Here is a 21,899-nt window from a genome sequence, read left to right as displayed (position 1 = left end):
TCAAAGTCCTGGGATAAGGTTTTTTCAGAGGGCACAGTATATCCACTGCAGAAAAGCCGACTGCATTTTATATTGAAACAAAAAGCCACATCTTCATGTTGACTATTATCTAATGAGGATAATAAAGATGTAACCAGTATCTTCAGTGTATTCCATAGAATTACAACTGACTCAAAGCCACAGACAAAACAGTTGTAGAAAGAGCTCCATTAGGAAATATTACCTGATTTCTGTGTGTGACTTTATCCTTATCCAGGCAGCACATGCCTTTGTGTAACCTTCAGAGATAGGCTACATTTAGACAGATGCATGCCATTCTCAGGAGTTGCTACAGAGGGTGCTGATAAGCCACAGTTTGGCACATAAACCACCACCCTGTTCTCCCACTGGAGGTCAGCACTCTGACATTGAATCCGAATGCTGCAGTCTGCTAGGAAACCACTTCATGTGTGAAAGATGAGAGGCGCAGAGTGGAAGGAACAGCAGCTGCATGCAGCAGTCACTAATGAAACATTGAAACAGAAACTCCAACCACAAAATCATGAATAAGGGTGGAATGGGTGCTGGCATATAAAATGTACATGATTCTGCAAGATGCTGCACTCCAACTGCCACTGGATCATAGTAGTTGAAAGCACACAACATTGCTCAGGGGAAGCTCAGCGCCTCCCAGGACGGGGCCCAAGCAGTGGATCTATGAAATACAGCATCAACAATAAAACAACAAACAATAAAAAGAACAGGAGTACTTGTGGCACCTTAGAGACTAACAAATTTATTTCAGCATTAACAATGAGATCAACAGGAACAAGAGAGAAACAAATGAATGGCTAATACTCAAACCAGACTGCCAGAGTGAAAGGCAGCTCAGCTCTCATCCTGCCAGCACAGAGTCTTTCCTCCAGATCTAGGCGAGAGTCGCTCCCTCACTCAACATTTGTCAGTCATTTTATATGAGGAGAAAACAATGAAGCCCAAAATGTTTGCATAAATGAAAAAAATGATGACCGTGTCTGGTCCCCCTGAGGAAGGCTGTGCTCCTTCAGAACCAGGTTCTGCTGGCCTTTCTCTGGGTGCAGAGCAGGGGAAAGGGACAAGGAGTCTTCTTCCAGTGTGAGGCCCACATGAGGGCCTGACAGAATTGCAGACCCTGCATTCCAGGTAGCACGGTGGCTTCTGTCCCCCTTTTTCCTGCCCCAAAGAAGATAAGAGAGTGGAAGCCATGGCTCTGCTTTTTACTCCCCAGTCAGAACTGCAACCAGTGGCATGTAAGGGGTAAACTGAACCTTACAAAGGAGTTTAGTTTCAGGTGCTCAGCAGCCATCAACCACCCCTCCCCCCCCCCCGAGCTCCAGGAGGTGATGTTTCTGACTGAAAAAAAACACCTCCTGGTGCTCTCTCAGTGTGATGCTACTCTGCACTGCCTCTAAAGCATATGCCTAAATGCCAGTCTAGCCATGAGCTATATGCATGATTAGATCAGGACTTTTCTGCAAATCTGGAGCGACACAACTGATTTTATTGGCATTATTCTGGATTTGCACAGAGTTACAGGTGTTGGTATGACACTCACTACCACAGTATCTGAGCACCTCACAAACATTAATGAATTAAGCCTTACAACACCCCTGTAAAATAAGGAAATACCTCTTATTTATAGATGGGGAAACTGAGGCAGGGAGACAGGGTAATAAGTTAGTGCTAAAACTGAGAACAGAAGCCAGAGTTCCTCTCAGTCCTGTGCTTTAACTACAAGAATACTGGCACGCTCCTGAGAGAGAATCATATTAATATTTTGGAGGCTATAACATGCAAATAACAAGAATTAATAACTGACACATACAATGAAAAATTAAATTATAGAAGTATTGGACCTCTGAAAATGAAGCAGGAAGAGTTTTTGGCCTTTATGGTTAGTCTTAGTCATGCTTAGTCCTGGACATGAAATATAGAGGTGAGTGTTTGACCTTGTGAAATGCATGCAAGTTAGCATGAGTAATGTACTGTATAGTTCTGTGAATTGATGGAGAAAGCTGGTTATAGAAGGATTAAATAAAAAAGGAAAACAGTTTATTTCTTTTTGATAACTTCTCTGAGGCTTCAGTTTCTCATTCTGGTCTCTTCTGCATGCCTAGAGAGATGATCCTAATATTCAGTATAAAATGTAGAGATTCCCTAAAGGGAGCTCAAAAGAAATTCTCCGCTTCAAATTCAAACCTGATGGTACATATCACATCGGGGATCTTTTTATCAGCAGGATACTCAGAAGGGAAGAATGATTTACTCACATAATCTCTTAAACCTTCTACTTGCAGATTCTAGGATAGAATTTATGGCATTATCATCTTTTGGTCCTAAACTCCCCCCAGCAAAATTCTTCTATGAAATCTGAAACACTAGTCATCGATTTTCTGGCTGATGAAATTTCAAAGGCATGTGTTCTTCTGTGATAGAGTCACAGCAGGCCTCTGTCTTAGCTTTGGTGTTCCCTCCTGTTAGAAATCAGAGAATGACTCCCTAGGGATGCATGTTAAATGGATACCTCCCATCTTTTGCATTTGGAAACACTAAGGATTTGTATTAACCTCCCATAATTTAAGATTGCATCAAGTTAGGGGATTTATTTCTCTAATTTTCTCCCCCCAAAAATAGAGATCAATTTACATGAAAAGCCTAAACAACTTTAGGTTTCATTTTGAGTTTTAACCTAAGTAATCAACTCTGAGTTAAGGATGATGAGGATAGGAATTTATGTAGCCAACATTAGCCTAGTAAAATGATTCTGTCTACTGCAGGCAAACAGTATTACAATGAAACCAAAACTGAGCTGTAGGTGTTTTTATTTTCCTTTTTAAAGTCTTTAAATCTATCCAATGTGTTCCCTCTTACTTGATAAAATATATATTAGGGCTTGATTCTAAATGTTGCTTATGCTGGTTTTACACTGGTGAAACACTTTTTACTCTGGTGTAATTAATCCTGAATGATACTGGTGTAAATAAAATCAGAATGAGGCCTGTTGAGTTGAAACAAACTTTTTTTACTCTCTAATTCAGTGGTCCCCAACCTTTTCGTCTGGCGGGCGCCAGACGAAGGACCGTGGCGGCAGTTGAGCATCTGCCGAAATGCCGCCGAATTTTGGCAGCGATGCCTCTTTGTCAGCAGCAAGCAGCGTCATCCAGAGGCGTCGCCGCAGAAATGCTGCTGAATTTCGGCAGCATTTCGGCGGATGCTCGACTGCCAGCCAGGACGCGGGCGCATTTAGATGCGTCTGCGGGCACCACGTTGGGAACCCCTGCTCTAATTAGTTGCCTATCACGGTTTTTTGTTCTGTGTTTGTACAGCACCAAGCACAATAGGGTCCAGGGTCCACAACTGGGACTCATAGGAGCTGAAGCAATACAAATAATAAACAACACTAATATCCTGTTTCATTATTTGATCTTAAACTGTTAAATCCAGGAAAAAATTTGCACAGCTAGAATGCTGATGAGCAAAGTATAATACCTAGAAAGACAAATCTGATTTTAGAAGACAGGATTCAGTTCTGATCTCATTGAATATGACCATAGTTGTGCCCTTATAACAGGCATATTGTGTGACCTGTACTACACTATGTAATTTCTAAAGAAAGCAGAGAATCAACTTTGGACTGTAAAGTGTCCGATTGCCCCCTCACACCATTTTTACACTAGTATAATTCCACTTATCTCATGGCACAAATCTCGATTTTCAGCAGTGTAATGTGACAGTAGAATCAGACCCTTAGGATTCTAAAAAAGACATGGGAAGATCATCAGTGTATACAATCATAATAGCTCCATTTAGGTCAAGGGAGTTAAGCTGATTTATGTCAGCTGAGGATCTAGAGCCCATGGCCATATCAAGAAAATATTTAATTGGCTCAATTACTCCCAGGAAATTCAGAGCACTTTGGATTTGTTCACCAGAGTATTTCCCTTTCATTAAAAAGTGGTTATTAATTTACTAAGACTAGAAAAAAATACTGAACGAAAAGAACACAGCTCTAGGGGGAAAATGTTTGACTCCTGCTTCTTAATCCCTGAAAGTAAATACAGCCCTGAGTGTCTCTGGGCACTACCAGAATGCCAATAATAACTAGAAAGGGCCAGATCCCTGTTTGGTCTAAATTAGTGCTGATTTACACCAGCTGGGGATCTGACCCATGCACATCAAATAATTCTGACAACACTTTATATTAATAGTTAGCACTTTGATTTCCTCTTATAATGTCACTACTTTCAATAGATATAGAGAAGGGTTGAGGACCTTGCGTGTAGGTTATCTAGTCCAATTATTTTCAGCCTGTGGTCCGTGGACCCCTGGGACTCCGCAGACTATGTCTAAGATTTCTAAAGGGGTCCACATCTCCATTCAAAATTTGTTAGGGGTCCGCAAATGAAAAAAGATTGAAAACTACTGATCTAGTGCATTCCTCTGTACTGATACAGGACAATACAGGAAAGCTTATGCTATGCTGTCCAGTGACCTATTATGTATACACATTGTGACTTGCTTAATGACAGCTTCCCGTACGAACGTTCTTCCATCTTCTTTAAAAAGGCAATTCATCCATAGCAAAAACTCACGGAACACTACTGTCTTTTCTAATGTTACACTCTCACCAAGGAGACTAGGGAACAAATATCTTTTTAGGAATCACATCAAACACCACTGCTGGTAAAATTAGACTGAGTCCATCAGACAATACGTCTCTGACCTACACAGTGAAAAACAGTCCATCCCTTGCACCACAAACAATGAAAGGTGACCTGAGAGTGCGTCAGGATAGATGGGGCTGTCGATGTGGGTGCCTCAATGGACATAAGGAAGCATCAGCCTGTGGAGTGTCATTCTGGAAGGAATGGTCTCAATGAGAGCAGAAGATCTCTTTGCTATCAGGTTGGCCCTCTTTGGAGCACGGGGTACCTGTGCCAGCAGTGGCCTCAGCGGGTGCATGGCAGGATAAGAAAAGGACTGAGGAATCTTTCCAAGGATGATGGGGTTCAGCTGGACTGGAAAAGATGTGCTATAAGGCATCCAGCTGAACACTGAACTGAGAGCTGTGTGAGAGCCAAATTACGGATGTTCCCTCCATTGCTATTTACATACAGAAGCTGATTTCATTCCATGACAAGGGGCTAATTCCTCAGATGGGGTGAATTAATTGTAGCTCCATTGGATTTCTTCAAAAAGTCTGAGAAACTAATTCTTGATTTCTTAATTCAAAACTATCTTCTTCCAACTCTCTGCTCCTTTTACTCTCTCGGTATTTGGTTTTTTTTTCCTGTTTCACTCACTCTGCTCCAGCTTTCACCCTATTTTTTTTTTGCTACTGATTTTATTACTCTCCCCTTTATCCACATTTTTATCAAAATGAAATCTGAACCCAGTGATAAAGATGGAGTTACTGTCAACATTTCAAACCCATGATAACTGAGTCAAAATGAGGTGACATGAGTTCATCCCATTCCTGATAAAACAATAAAAAGCAATCTAACATCCAAGTCTATCCAGCTGTGCACAACAAATGTAACATTGCCTAGGCAGGAATGGAAATCCACACACTAACACCCTTGCCCTGCACTTCCCCTGTGAACATACTGCTGGTTTTCAATAATTCTTCCCATTTCTCAAAATATTAAGTTTGAGCACAAGAAAACCCAGACGGCATGTAATCTCACTGTGACATTATAGTGACGTTAATAAAAGTCCACAAAACTTGCCAAAGCTTGGGAATTTTAAGAGGCATGTGTTTGTGTGTGGGACCAGGGTGAGGTCCGGAGAGAGGGAGATCAGACCAAGAACCTGATTTGGGGAAATCCAAGTACTTTTAAAGAAGAGGTGGCCAAAGTTTGACGAGGAATAACGTAACTCATTTCTATTGCACACCTTTAATATGGAGGCTCAGTTATATGAATGCCCCTGTGCAGAGGGTCTTCTTGGCTGGTGTACAACTAGGAGGAGGGCTCTGCAATGGTTAGGGACTGCACTGGAGGTATGTCAAGTTGTATCTGGTATGTGGCCAGAGCACACTGCATTATGGCTCCCCTCTAGTTTCCAGGAGCCATAGGGAACCATGGGAAGCAGAGTGTGAGTTAGAGTGGATGCTGAAGGCTAGGCAGGTGCCTGCATGGTCCCAGAATACAGGGAGCACAACAATGGCTTAAAACCGTTTTAATGCCCTCCAAATCATCTCAATCCCTGAGCCAAACACAAGAATGGAGTAACTGAGAATTGAGCCCCTAGTCTCCAAAGAGTATACATTTTAGAATGCAGTGTTCTATCTTAATCTGAGCATCTACAGTTCATTGCATGCTGGAATTTATAGCCTCTCTAGGCTAAACCACCTTATTAAGAATGCGGGAGTTTAAAGGCTACTCCATTTAATGACACTCCCATACAGCTTGCAAGTGGCCTCACTTTGGCAAAGATTGGACATCACTGTTTTAAAAAGCTTCAATCCGCTATCTTCCCTTTAGTGTAGTGACTCTTCCTCTTTACATGGATTGTAGATTTCAGAAATGATGTGTGAACAAGTTTTCCTTTCTAAAAAGGTTTCAGCAATTCATTATTTTTCAGTACACCCTGTATAAGTCTAGGCAGCACATGCTAGTGGTGGGGACATATGCTATGGGATGAGGTTCTAATCCCGGCCATTCCATAAACTCACTGTGTGACACTGGGCAGAGTACAATCTCTTGCTATCTCAGTTTCCTAATTCTTAAAATGGGAATAATTATACCTACTCCCCTTTGTAAAGGGCTTTGGGATCTCTGGCTGGAAGGCACTACCATTAAATGATGGGGGCACAACAATTTTTGTTGGCTTTAATGGGAGGTCTAAAAGCCTGTGCCGTGCTTTGAAATGTAGAGGGGAAGATTCTACTCTGCTATTAGGATTTTTTTGTCCTTTGACTAGAAATTGTCATCCTTCTTTGTGACTCTTCTATTACACTGGAGCTAACTGGACCATATGAAAAACACAACTCTATATGAACCAGGGCAATGTTGGCAGAGTGTCTACTTAAATGCAAAGATGAGAATAGAGACTTTGGTTTCGCTCATATAGAAGGAGAGCCCATGAAGTCATGACTGAACATGCAATAGGTGTTTGCCTTAGAATCATTGCCCAACATTTCCCTCCCTTACTTCTGTGCATTGGATGATTGCTGTCCTCTGCCCCAGAAATAGCTGCATTTAAGTAGTTCTAGCTATAGTGTTGTAAATAAAATAACCAGGAACTCCAGTTCTAATCCCACCTGTGCTGCTGACTCACTGCACCTATATATCATTGTTCCTCAGGCCAACAATTCTAATCTCTAAACCACCCCATTCAATTCCCAAAAATACTCAAGATGTGAGACCAGCACCTAAAATGTCACTATACTGGTCATCAGGAAGAACCAATCAGAAATAGCAAGCAGCTAGATCTCTACAGATCTGTGCATAGAACTATCACACTAGCAGACTAACTTACCACAGGGAAATGAGCATCTGACTAAGTTTTGCACAACAAATACAGACTCACCAATGATCACACACTAGAGGTGGAAACATGCAAGTACAGTCTAAACCCAGAGAGGAATGACTATGCACCCAATATGCCAGAGGAGAGACTTAGAGATACACTTGCTACTCGTCCCAAATATGAGGAAATGTAAGAATATTATTTCCTTAAATGATCAAGAATCATAAAATACATCACATCAAAATGTTATGAGGGGAAGTTGTGTTTGACTCTGAGATAAAGGAAGGAGGTGGTGTCATGCTATGGAGCAACAGTCCATTGGACAAGGACTGGACAGTAATTACAAATGGACAGATCAAGCCACACAACACAGAGTGGGACCCTATCTTGGATGTGTCATACCTGCTCCTGATAGATACCTGAGGGGTTGTCCTTTTCTTAGACTTTGGCAACACATGTATAGCTTGTCATATCAATCAAGACTCACTGAAGTTAACTGAACTGTGTCGCCTTGGGAACATTTTGTGCCTTGTTTCTTTATCTGCTTAATGTGAATAGCTTTCGTCACCAGGGTACGCTTCCTGCCCTGATTTATACCCCCATGTAACCTTGTTGATTACCATGGGGTTATGTGGTGTGTTGGGGCAGAATCTGAACCAAAGGTGTTGGGGATATTAAGCTTTTTAACAGCAAATGTGACATCCGACAGAGGTGCTATGTATTATCATTCCTCGCTCATTTACAATAAATAAATCAGCTTCTTTTTCTATCCTTTCTATACAGTGAAACTGCAACCGCTGTATCCCATCACAAATAGGAACATGTGCATGCACACACATGCATCCATCCATCCATCCATCCTTGGAGAGTGAAAATTCCCCGTTTGGAGACAAACACTGATTTGCTATGTTTGATGGGAGAATTTCTTATGATGTGTATATTTCATCTTGGAATCATGACATCCTAAGATTTTAACAAGGAAATCTATTGACATATGCAAGCGTTCAGGAGTTAAAAATGTTATGAGGACATTTGACAATTTTACAGGGCTTCTGGGAGGACTTGAAGTAAGGGGAATCCCACTGGTGATTTGTATTTTTGAAACAGGAGGACATGAGCTGCCTCATTGCCAGGAATTTGATTTCTGGCAGCAGCTGTTTATTCCATCTTGGCACTGCTTCCCCAAGCAGTGCAAACCCAAGCCTTCTGCAGAGGCTGTACAGGCACTGCTTATTTTTATCACATCATGGAAACTCCCCACTCTGCTTTGCTCTTTTTAATTTTTTTTTATACTTGCCAATTCTCACACCCTAGGAAATAAGACTTTCATCTCACTCTGCACTCAGCTTTCTCTATTTAATTTGATTTCTCCCCTAGCAACTGGACTTACCCAAAAGTATTTCTCTGAGAAAAACAACTCTTGTCTCAACAAACTAGAGAACCTTGGCTCTGCTTGATATACACCCTAGTTAAAATAAACAATAACATTCATATTTTCCTTCAGGCTGCACCAGAGCACTGGTCAACCATTCAGTAACTGGCTCATATTTCTTCTTTCAATTTATGGTCTCGTAGATGGACATTCGCTAATGTAATGTCCTAAGGTTTTGTGAGGGATGGTGCAGGGTGTATAATGGTTTTTTAGCTACCTACACTGAACCTCTTCATTGCAGATACACAGTTCAGTGATCTGTTAAGCGCTTTTGAGATGATGCAGTGTGTAAAAAAATACTACATGCTTGTAAATGTCAAGAGGAGTTACTGGTATTTATAGAAAAGTAACTGTTTTACTATTTCCAGTTCTGTGGAGCAAATATGCTGTATACTTAAGGGTTCAGCTCCAGTAGCTCAATGGTTCTATGTGGTTAAGATTTTTAAGGTCATAAATAGATTAAGATGACCCATGCAATCCAGCATTGTCTCTGGCCCTTTTAAAACATTAAAACCCCAGGAAAAAGCAAATGATTTTCAGGAGAAAATATAAAGAAACAGGAATGAGTCACTTTGGAATATGAAATTTGGAAGGTTGCATCTCACAAAGGGCCTAATATTGCTCTGATTTGCAGAGTATGACTGGGTGCAAGAAGAATTCATCTTTAGAGCATGTTGTGGTCTGTAACTCAAAATAATTTGCTAAACTCAGATTTGAGTCAAGGTAAAAAAACCAAACATGTAGGCCACATCTGACAATAAACACACATTCTGCAAAGCAAGACTCCATAATTTCATGCACCATACAGAAGGCACTGCATTTTAATCTATCCATTTATTTTTAATTGACCAAATTAATTATTCCCACCTTACCCTTTGGCAGATAGGTCACTGTTCCTTTTCACAGTATTAATGAACTAATTCAGATTTTCCCCTTGTAATTAAGAGCGTGAGTTACAGAGACCACATTTATAAGATCAGTTTAGCGTGCAGTTCAATTCACTCTTTATTAAAGAAAATATATGAAGAGTTATTTCTCATTTCAAAAGGAATTTAGTTTCTATTGCATTTTCCCCATCTTTTTCGGTTGGCAATAAATAGGGATACAGTTCGATTACAGACCAAATCCTAAATAGTGCCCAATGCCCATGAAATGTGGAATGCTCATTCCATTCCTACACCAAGCTTCATTGTTACTGCCATTCAGTTGATCCTAGTCTGCAAATGTAAAGGCAGCTGACATTCAAGTTGATTTAATTACATATTTTAACCAATGTTCTAAATTCTCCTCAAGGTCTTTCATGATTAGTTAAAAAAAAAAAGAAAGAGCACACTACTATAATAGTTTAAGGAAGATAAAGCTAATGGGACAGTTGAAATGTATTTGTTTTAATGTTCTTCCAGTCTCCTCTAAAAAAAAACTTCTGTAGCTGTGTCTGTCCCAGGATATTACAGAGCTTGTTTCTTTCACCAACAGAAGTTGGTCCAATAAAAGATATTACCTCACCAACCTTGTCTCTTTAGTGTAATCAACCCAGTAATTGAACTCTCTAGAGTAGACTTGTTTGTGGGTCTATAACACTTCCAAAAGCTTGTTTGAATTCTTGTCTTGTCCTTCACATCACTGTATTTAAACGAGAGTGTTTATGTCTTGATGTACAATGCCAGTTGTTTTCACAGAGAATGTGTGCGCGCCACCTGATCTATGCAAGCTCTCAACGGAGCTCTCTCTCCGGTTGCAATGATTGGAGATACAGGGGGGCAGGGAGACAGGAATGGAATTGTTGGGGAGGAGGAGAAGGAAGAAGCTAGGGAGATTTGTGCAGGAATAAAACTGGACAAATAATACAAACAATTATCCATGGACATTCTTTTCAATTTAATTAATTAATTCACTTCAGCCAGGTTGAAGGCCCTTTTGTGTTTGCTTTCAATGAACCTCTAGGTGATGAATTTTGCTGTCAAAAATGTTCATGGAAAAATTTCAGAGTCACATGCATTCGTATTCATGGAATCCTATGGACTCTGGATTTTACATTCATACATGCAAGTGCTGACGCTGGACATGCTTGTGCATGTGTCCAATCAGGTAACAAACAATGCCTTTTGACTGATCTGACCATTCATAACTAACCAATGCAACTCATATGTAAAGTGTTTAAGATCAAAATGCAGAGTAAAACATTCCAAATGATATTCCTCACATGTATTTGAATAATGAAACAATAGCAGTAAGAAGGAATCTGCTCATGGGTATTCCAGAAGCTGAAAAAGAGGCTAAATGCATTGAAAACGAATGTCATGTTGAATTATTTGCCCTACTCTAGTGGGAGAGACTGGATACCAGAGTGCTTAGATAGGGGGTGGTGGTCTTAATAAAAAGGCCAAAGCTGAGAGAGAAGAGATAAGGTAACAGAGATTAAAGGGATTTATGAGGTTCAGGGGAGACTGAAGAGATTCACATAGCCAAACTAGGGACCCCTGAATCCTAATGCTGGCCCGGGAAAATAAGGATCCTGTTAAGTAAAATTATAGATTTCCCCCATCCCTCCCCAAGTCTTAATGTGCCATATGCATTTGAGGCATGGCTGTGGGGAACATTCCTGGCTTGGTCTCTGTAGATCCTATTTTCCACAAAGAAAGAATGGATAAACATTGTATAAAAAGACATTTGGAATCGCTCTCAGAGCATGAGTGTGATCTTAATTCAACAGGACTGTGAATAAAAACACAGCAATTGGTATTTCTAATTCTGTTTCTCAGTGGAAAGCTTCTAGTAACAGCTAATAACTAAGTCATACTAATCAACTCAGTGACAAAACCGCTAAACTATGTAATATCACATAGTTTCTGATTTTTATTTTTTTTTAAAAGGAACCTACATGTTACAATCTCCTACGCCACAGCTGTAAAATTTTATAGTGTGCTCTTTTGTCTACTGAGAGTTTAGGTGTTTAACCACTGCTTTCTATCCAAAAAAAATCCAAAGCAACAATAATACTATCCATGTGCTATAATAAATGAATATTTCAACTTGGCTAGCAGTTATATAGTTTTTACACACACGTGTCTAACTTCTGCTTTGAGTAACAGTGATGTAAATCAACAGTAACTTTGCTGAAGTCAGTTGAATCACTCCTGATTTACATCAATGTAACTGGGAACAGAATTTGGCCCAGTTTGTATATATTCAAGACTAAAAGGGCAGCTTTCTGTTCTTGTTTAATGTGTAGCAGGCACAACAGTGTTGGTGAGGAAAAGCATACATGCCTTGATCGTGGCTGACGTGTTGCTACAGTATTCCATAGTCATATGGTTCTTACAAGGGTTTGGAAGCTTGGTACCTTGCCCACTGTCTGTAGGACTGAGACATTTTACAGGATTTACATGCAAGTGACTTTTCAATTCAACTTTAACCCACAGACAACTCTGGAGGGACAGCAGTGGAGGTGAAGAGGGACAGTGTATGGGAATTTGAAGGAATTAAAACTGTTGTGGGCCCTCCTAGTCAGAATGGCTTTGTCCACATGCTGTCTTGTGTTATGCTGGAACCTGGGTCTCTGGAAAGGGCAGTAATAAAAGACACAGCAGTTCAATGAAATAAGTTCTCCAGTCTTAGAAATCTAATGAAACTAGGGAGCTGCCTAAATTCATTACCAACCCTTGACAGGCCTTAGTTCACTGCAATGATAGAGATTCATTACAAATGACTGCAATTCAGTTTTCATATCTTACCCTATAAAAACAGTCCAGGGACCCTTCCAGTAAGTACAATCCCATTGGCCATAGGGAAATCATCACTTACAAAAGTTCTCTGCTTTCCCTTCAATCTGGTTTTCCTTTTGGGCAGTAATAAAATGCAGCAGCAGCAACAGCATTCATGGAGCTGTTCTGTATTATTGTGGTGCCTGCTAGTGCTGCTACAGTTAAAGATCTGGCAGTATTTTCAATAAAAGAATCTATTTTCAGGGGTTTATTACGTGGTTATAAAAATTCATTCCGGGCTGAAACTTGGCACTCAAGGGTTCTGCCTGGAGCAAATCGAGCAAATCATTACCATCATCATAAAAAAAAATCAGTTTGTCAATTTTGAGATTACAGTGGGAGAGTGAAGAGGAAGAAAGCAGAGACAAGAGCAAGCTGCAAAGTGTGGATCCAATTTTGCAAGGTTCAGGGATCTGTTTTCTTGGTTCAGTCGGTGGCAAGGGTAAAAGCCAGCTGTGGAGCTGAACTTCCCTCCAAAGCTGGGAGAATTTATATCTGTTGTAATTGTTTGGAACAATCTTACAGAAATGCAAGTTTCTACATGCAGTAGTTTCATGGTGGTGAAGTGGGGTGGTTAATGATCCTAATTAAAAAATGAATCTTTTAAACAAAAACATTCTGGTTATTCCAACACAGGGACAGCCTATGCCCTCTTGCTGTTATATAGATTTTAGATTTTTATTTCAAATTATTAGTATTATTAATTTGCTAAGCACCAACAATGTGTAACATGAAGGCAGTCTCTGTAGCAGAGAGTTTACAGTCAATAGACAAAACCCAGAGAAGGCAGAGAAGCCCTGGGAACAGGGGCGTGTACAAGGGGGAACAAGAAGGGGCATGGGCCCCCCAATAATTGGTGGGGACACAGAACTCCTCTGGCTCCGGTAGGAGCTGGCAGCTCCTCCGGCCCCAATGGGAGAGCGAACTCCTCTAGCCCAGGGCGGCAGTGGGGGCACAGATCATGACCCTCCAAAAGCCATTACATTTTTATTCCTGAATTCGCCCCTGCCTGGGAAGCCCAGAGGAAACATATTTGAGTTTTCTCACACACACACACACACACACACACACACACCCTCCCTTCTTTTGGGCATCACCACAAAGTTAACGTTTCAGAGGGGCTTGAACACAGTGGCTTGGCAAACTGGTCTACCTATTGATATTTGAAGACAGAGCTCTATGTCGGCATAACAACTCCCCCTTATGCACACATGCGCTCCATAGCTGTTTTCACAGTCTGTCAGTCACTCTTAGCCGCTTCGGACACCAACAAAGATGTGAACACCCAAAATCTCTCTACCCCACTCTCAACACAGAACATATGCATGTGCACATGTATATGTACATACACCCTCTTCCTGGGGTTTGTCTTTACTGTTAACTTGGACAACAACAACCACCCTTACCCAACGTTTCCCCCAAACTTTCAAAGGAAACTTTGTTCCTTCTCCCTGGATCGAGTTCCTTAAATGGTATTTTTCATTTGCAGATTTAATTGCACTTTACAAATGTGTTTTTAAACTGCTTTAAAATTACACTGGTGCAAACTCCTGAGAGGACAGTCTTATTTTGGTTTAAGAGTGGCATATTTCATTTTAAACATATTCCTAATTGGCTTAAGCAAAATCAAAATAGGTCTGGTTTAAACCAGAATAAGAGTGTCCACAGAAGGGCTTGACCAGTTTAACTAAATCATTTCAAATTCATACCTTTACTTAAATCAGTGCACCTTTTCAAATAGCTACTAAGACTTGAGACAAAACTGAGCCAGTTATAAAACCTGGGCTCCAGGAAGGGAAAGGAGTTCTTCAGTTCTTCACTCCTAGTAGAAAAAACAAAACAAAACCCTGTGTGGGCTGCCCTGCGAAGTCATAACAGACAAAGTGAGGATGAGTGAATTGCCAGTTAAAGGATAATAAAACAGCCTAAGACAGCGGTTCTCAACCTGGGGGTTGCGAGGTTATTACATGGGGGTTCCAAGCTGTCAGCCTCCACCCCCAAACCCCGCTTCACTTCCAGCATTTATAATAGTGTTAAGTATAAAAAATGTGTTTTAATTTATAAATGGGGTAACACTCAGAGGCTTGGTGTATGAAAGGGGTCACCAGTACAAAAGTTTGAGAACCACTGGTCTAAGATTTAACAGGAAAATATTCACATTTGCTCTGATTACAGGGTTTCATCAAATGTTAGGCCACAAGATTAATAAGAAAGAAGATTTAAAAAGTAAATGCAACCTTTTTTTGAATACTAAACACCTACACCTTATCAATTAGAAGGACTGGAAAATACTAGGGGGCTGGAAGGGAGTAAAAGGAATTCACACCACTAACTGCCTGTGGTTTCCAGGTTCTTCTGCTCCCAGTCACTTCTGTCCTCAAATCTACAGAGCTCTTGTACCTATGTTAGTCTGAGCGGTCCTCAAAGCTGACAGAGTTAAGTTCCACGGTGTATCCCAGGTAGTGTTCCGTCTCTCCACAGGAACAAGTCATTCTAAGGGTTCTCTCCCTTGCCTGGTCCGGGCCTAGAATTTATAGCTGAACAGGTGTTACACTTTCTTCACTGCAGGGCTCCCTGTCAAAAATTCTTCTGGTTAGACCATTTGGTCAAAACCCACTTGCTTAAAGAGCCCTGCATGAGGATTTCAGGATAAACCACACTGATTCTTAAGCTGCTGTTAGTCAATAGCATAATAATTTTAACTCCACTTCCAGTGTCAAGGTTTGAGCAAGTCTTGCCATCATTCTATTCTATTTTATTGGTTAAGTTAGATGAAGAAGCTGGCCCTATTCCTGCTGAAATCAATGGCTGAACTCCCATTGACTTAAATGAGGCAAGGCTGGATCTGAAATGGGTCCCAGTCTTGCAAGGTGGTGTGTTGAGCTCTTGCAACTCCTGCAAAAGTCAATGGAACCTGAAAACACCATGCAGGGCTGGGATCTTTAAACTGAGGGCTCCTGGGCCGATGGTTGGACGGCAGTTTAATAGTACTGCAGTGCACTGCTGTACAGAGAATCCGTGTTAGTTACATTTCCTCCTTAATGGCCACTACTTGGAATAGCTACTTTTAGAGCACACAAAAGGAATGCCTACACTCCAGGTAGCCCAAAATAACTCAGAAAAAGGAGGTCCAAGAAGAAACTATAGTTGATACACTAAGTAATAGTGACCATAGTATAATAAAGTTCAACATCCATGGGAAGGAGATAATACCACTGTGACATTAAACTATTGAAAAGAGAATTTTAAAAAAAGTGGAAACCAGTAAAACCAGATTCTAAATTCAAAAGCAAGAAAATTAACATCTTTAGACTCAGCATGGAAGCTATTTAAGCAATTTTAACGTAGTCAAAGACGACACGCATAACTCTAACCAGCAAAGCGTGAAGGGGGGCCAGAGGGAAGCCAGTATGGTTAAATGGGAAGATGCTATTCAAGCCAAACAGGTGTTTTTAAAAAAATGAAAATCCAGACCAACAGAAGCCAATAGAGAAAGAAAATATGCTATAGCAAATAAAATGTCAGCTGATGCAAGTTAGGAAGGCTGAGAGGGATTCTGAAAAGCCATTAATGGAAGACAAAAAACAAATAAGAAATTCTTTAAGAATATCAGAAGCAGGCCTGGAGGGAATTGGTAGCTCACCTGATTTGCCAGAGGGTAACAAGCAATTAATAAGAATAGGGGCATTGAATAGGAGCACACAATTTCTTTGTATCAGAGAGGGTTTAGGGGGATCTCTACCGCACCTCTACTCTTTTCAGATATTAATGTTGAGAAGCAGTTAGAGATTGAGGTGTCAGAAGAATATGTAATGGGACAAAGTGAAAACTTAAACAGAAGAGGACAATTCCCTCTAAAGGAAGGCAAATTATTTATAAAATTTGTCTAACAGATATGCAGAGCCAAATTCGCCTCTACTGCACCAAAAATGAATATATGTTTGGAGGCTTGAACTAGAAGGGTCCCAGTGATGGCTTGTAGGTGAGATGATTCACAACACCACACTCATGGCAGCACTAAGTGGACAGAATAGTTTAAATGTTGTATCCCACCACCCATCACTACACTTAGTGCCAACTCAAAAAACAAACACAAGATTTCAGCTTCCAGTATAGACAACAGGCTAGCTACTAGACATCTTACATTATAGTTTAATTGTCTACATACGTCTGGCAACATTTATTTCATCTATGAATTCCTACCATGGTGAGTTCAGCCACCAAGTTGACTACATTGTACAAGTTCTAGTGTGCCTCATGTTTCCTTTAAATGGTCCAGTTATCAATTATATTAAGAAAAGCACTATGAATTCATAGATGAACTAAATATTGCCAGACACATGCAGACAGTCTTTATATCCACTGTCACACTGATTTAAAACAAGATGAAATGAAAGTAAAAGATGAAACAGACAGAACATTTGGCCTGTGTATTCAGAGCAAATAAGACTTTCTGCATAATAACTTAAGTTCCTCAGACTTGCAGAATTTGGAATGAGTTGTGGTGCCACAGGTGTGATTCAATTTGTTTTTAAATTCAGTTTTGCTACATTGTAAATGCAGCCTCTATAAAAATCAAGAGTGAGTGAGTAGGTGGACATGGGGGTGGAATATTCCCCTGGGGGCTGTAAATGCAGGGATTGGATCCAAAAAGCATTACAGGAGAAAGCCATCTAAATAGAGACACCCCATGAAACTGCCTGTAATATTTAAGAGTAGACAGCTTCTATGACCTAACTCTATCAACTTTAAGGCTAGCACAGAAAACAAAGGTCCAGAACCTCTCATCTCTACTGGTAAAATTGTACAGTCTAATCCACAAATGTTCATCTTTGAAAACGGACTGAAGAGAGGTCAACTGTGGACTGAAATGCTTAGCTGAGGCATTTTGTGATTCTTCCACATGCTCAGATAAGCTGAACTCTTGGCTCATATGCCTGCCACTTTTCAGATGGCGACGTACAAAAAAAGGTCAAAAAGAGGTTAGGCCAAAAAGGAGTGTTCATAGCTCATATGTCATGTTACATTCCAGAGATCACTTAACTGAAGTTCATTTCAGAAAGGTTTCAGAGTAGCAGCCGTGTTAGTCTGTATCCGCAAAAAGAACAGGAGTACTTGTGGATCCGAAGAAGTGAGTTGTAGCCCACAAAAAGCTTATGCTGAAATAAACGTTAGTCTCTAAAGTGCCACAAGTACTCCTGTTCTTATTTCAGAAAGGCAAATTTATTCCATTCATTAGATGAAATTATCCTTTGCATCTTTCACTGATGAGAACTGACTGGTCACTATTATTTGTGGGAACAGATCATCAAATGTAAATATCCCAACGAAAAACCTTGCAATTTGTATCCTGGGGGGAGTAAAGAAACCAAAGGCCAAATTCTCTGCTAGCAAAGGTTCCTGGATCTGTGGAAATCAGTAGAGCTGTGCCCATTTATACCAGCAGAATATTTGGACTCATACTTACATCACTTATATGCCAGTTCCATTATGTGCATGCTATCATCTTTAATATGAGTAGTGCCTATGGTCTCCCCATATTTTTTAAATGTGCTCATTACTTTAAAATTTATTTTTGAGTAGTTTAAGGTATGTTTTAAACAAAAAGTACATTGCTAACAAACATCAATTTTTAAAACAAGTGTTATTGTGACTTAATCATTTCTTACTCCCATGGAAACTGTTTTCTGATTATAATATGCATTCACCAATGTACACAGAATGGACCAAATTCTACCCTCAGTTAAAACCCTATAGTCCCATTTAAGTCAAGTGAGGGCAGAATTTAACGTGTGTGTATATCAAAGCAAACAAGAACGACACCCTTAGCCTGATATTGCTAAATTTTCTGTGCTAATGAGGTGACAGAAGAACAGTAATGCTACATTAATAGAAAAAGGATTCTCCAAAGACACATTCCTCCAGGAAAAAAATAAAGCATCATTCTGAAGTACGTTAAAAGTTCTTTGTGAATGTGAAGTGTGTTATAAAATAGAGCCCCTTTTCCCCTCACTGCAGAATATCAGTAATCCAGGTCAATGGGATTACCAGTATCTTGCAGCAGAAAAACAGGCTCAAATTTTTTTGTTGCTACAAACTCAAGGTTTTGTGGTTTATTCTGACTGGCCAATGCCTAATTACCTCTAAGATTATCTGGAAGCTACATGTACTGATTGACTCAAGTGCAATGGTGATAGTTTTAAGGGATCACCAAGCATGCAAGTAAATACGCAAGACAAAGGAGGAAGTTTGCTCACTTAAATCTTCCATCCAAAGGGCTTGATCTTGAAACACTTATTCAGGCAAAACTCCCATTGCCATCAGTGGGTATTTTGTCTGGGTTAGGAGTTCAAAAGTGGATCTATAGACTATTAGTGAGAAATCCATCATCTTCATGCACTGACCAAACTATGAGTGCATATAAATTCTTGTGATGCAGCTGACTATACTATTGTGAAGTCTTTCTCCTTTTCAAATAGTAGTTCAAGGTCTTCCCTAACAAGGTGAGGGACCAACAATGACAGGATTCTGAGGGGCTAGGTCTCTTGTTGAAATAGTTCCGACTCAAAGGCTCTTGGCATAGTTCACACACATTAATCAAAGTAGGGGAGCATTATCAACCCCATTTTACAGAAGGGTATAATTTGCTCCTCTAAAATATGAACATCTGCAAAACCCAGAATGAATTAAATGTCCGGGGTTTATTTGTAGTATATATACTAGATATGGGCCCACACATACACTCTGGATCTGCACAGCCTAAACTGTTCAATATGTTCCCATATTTACTGTACTCCTGTACCCAGAATGTAATTTAGCAGTTAGCTCCATGCAATCTATTGTCTTAAGCAGCAGTGTTTGCAGGTGACACTGGCTCCTGAGAAATCATTCAGGCTCTGATTGCATGAAGTGTACCTGGAAAGCAGATTTAGTTTGGATTAATAGTATGTTTTCTTTTTAAGTAGCTCAGAAAAACCTTTCAGCTATTTTAAAAGTATCACACATATACTGCAAGATTTAATGGAAAAGAATCAGATAAAGATGATCTTGCCAAGCCTATGAACTCATTGCCCAGGCACTCAAAGAGAAATCTGAGACAGCAGCATCTGTAAAATATGTGCATATAACTAGAAAATTCTTGAGATAGCCTGAAGACGTCTGACACTTTAACACATTGCCACTATGTGCACATCTGCATCTCAAGGGATCCAGTCAACTCATGCTGAGTGACAGAGAGAGATCAGTTATAAGTGTGTGCAAAGATGCTCAAGAAAGAACCCAGTTGTTGTAGAGCAGCTGACCAGCATTACAAGCTGCTAATGGCAGACAGTGATTCAAATGGTAACAAAAGACTGGTGGAAAACTCTCATAACATGACTGGACTCTCCAGTCCATAATGCACCATCACTGCCACCAGTGATGGATTAGCCACTGGGCTGATGGGGTTTGTGCCCAGGGGCCCTGGACAAAATCCACTGCCGTGCAGCAGAACCCCAGCTGCCGTGCAGCAGAACCCCAGCTGCCGGATGGGAGAAGCCCCCATGCCCCAACCCTGCTCCAATCCATTCCGACAAAAGTGCTGGGCAGGCAGAAGATGGCCCAGTGCCCAAACCCTGGCTGCAGTCCTGGGACTGGAGGAGCTCTTGCTCCCTGCCCCAGCCTCAGGGCTGAGAGAGCTCTCACTCCCCACTGTGGCCATGAGGGGGAGGGGAGGGACAGACCATCTCTGGTCTTGGGGGCCAGAAAGGAGCAAATGGGTTGCAGGGCTGCAGTGGGGGGCAGGGGCGTGGGCAGGGCTGCAGGTGTAAGGGGTGGAATGGGGACAGGACCACAGGCAGAAGGGGTGGGGATGGCCCCCCCCCCACTTGCTCTGGTCCAGGGCCCCACAAAACCTTAATTTGCCTCTGAATGCCACTCCCAGTTTGAAACATAAAAATGACATTTACAATCCATCTAGCTCCATTCTAATATTTTTGAGCATGGCATTCTCAATAGAAGCTGCTCTTATTCTAGATAGCTGTACTTCGGGAGATTCCATGCACAGTGTTAATGATAAACCCTTGCTGATTTGTTAACTAATGCTGTAAATCAGTAAATCTAGTTATGCAAAACCTTCTGGATTGGAACCTGCCAAATCACTACTATGTTCACATTTGAGATGCACATGATGCATTTATACCACTCAGGAGACATGCTCTCCACTCCATTAACAATAACAACGTTTGTAGTTATGCTAAAGTAGGGGTAATCAAATCTCATGCTTCGTGGTGTAAAATGATCACTAAGTGTAAAGAAGGAATTATTTCCCTCACTGCAACGCTGTAAAATATGTTAGTTCCTTTTGAAGCATCACATGTTCCTGATATAGGCAGATTATTTGGTTTGAAAATTAGTGGTCTGCTTCATTATAGCAAATTCTATACTCTTAACCTGCAAATCTGTCAGCCCAGGATAACCAAAATATAATCTCTTGTCTGGATAACACCTGGCTCCAAACCTCGGAGGAAATGGGTCCAGATCCAAATATCTAAATATGTATCTACTTCTAGAATGGGCTGAATCAATCCCCCCATCCTTAATACTTCTCAGGTTTGAGAGTTTCCCAAATATCGATTGAGTTGCGCTATTTGGGCTCATCTGAAACACTATTATATTGATTTTCTATAATCTTTTAATGCTCTCCATGACTGGCAAAAAAAAGCTGTGAAATCAACTGCCTTTGGGCCATTTGAATTTGTATTGCTGAGTTCATTTTCTTTTGTCCATTGCTGCTATTAATGCTGCAGAATGACCACCCCGGGAAACAGGCTAAAACTATGTTAATCTGGAGCTGTGGTGGCAGCAGATTGCTGACCCAAGGGCACATTGTACACCTCACATAACCCTTGTTTACTAATGATGGGCTTTACTATATACATATATATACATATATACACACACACACACACACACACACACACACACACACACACGCGCGGTCAATGGAATCTTTCCCAGTTGATGGAGATAGAAATTGTGTAGCTTCATTATTGCTGTTTCCGTAGCGTAGATGCTAGTTTTTGGCTCCATTCCTAGATTAATGCTAGAGAGACTGGCATTTTAAATGACTTGAGGAATATTATTCGACTGACCAAATTAAAGTGTGCTGTGTGGTCTCCCAGTAGACTGGCATTTTTGCAAACCTGCCCCCCCAGGCTGGAGCCTGAGGACAC

The 21,899-nt window shown here is 40.7% G+C and overlaps 1 protein-coding gene and 1 long non-coding RNA gene across 3 annotated transcripts in view; one reads left to right on the top strand and one right to left on the bottom strand.

Annotated features, from left to right (window-relative positions):
• The window catches only part of LOC123378890, a 48,008-nt gene that overhangs the window by 3,089 nt on the left and 23,020 nt on the right, over positions 1 to 21,899 (bottom strand). The window lies entirely within an intron of this gene.
• Positions 1 to 21,899, top strand: part of PDE11A (phosphodiesterase 11A) — a 269,591-nt gene that overhangs the window by 239,863 nt on the left and 7,829 nt on the right. The gene's annotated exons all lie outside the window — the stretch shown is intronic.

This window comes from Mauremys mutica, chromosome 10, assembly GCF_020497125.1.
Source record: "Mauremys mutica isolate MM-2020 ecotype Southern chromosome 10, ASM2049712v1, whole genome shotgun sequence".
NCBI classification, from domain to species: domain Eukaryota; kingdom Metazoa; phylum Chordata; order Testudines; family Geoemydidae; genus Mauremys; species Mauremys mutica.
The sequence above is the reverse complement of the archived record's forward strand: the minus strand, read 5'-3'. Positions and strand labels throughout refer to the sequence as shown.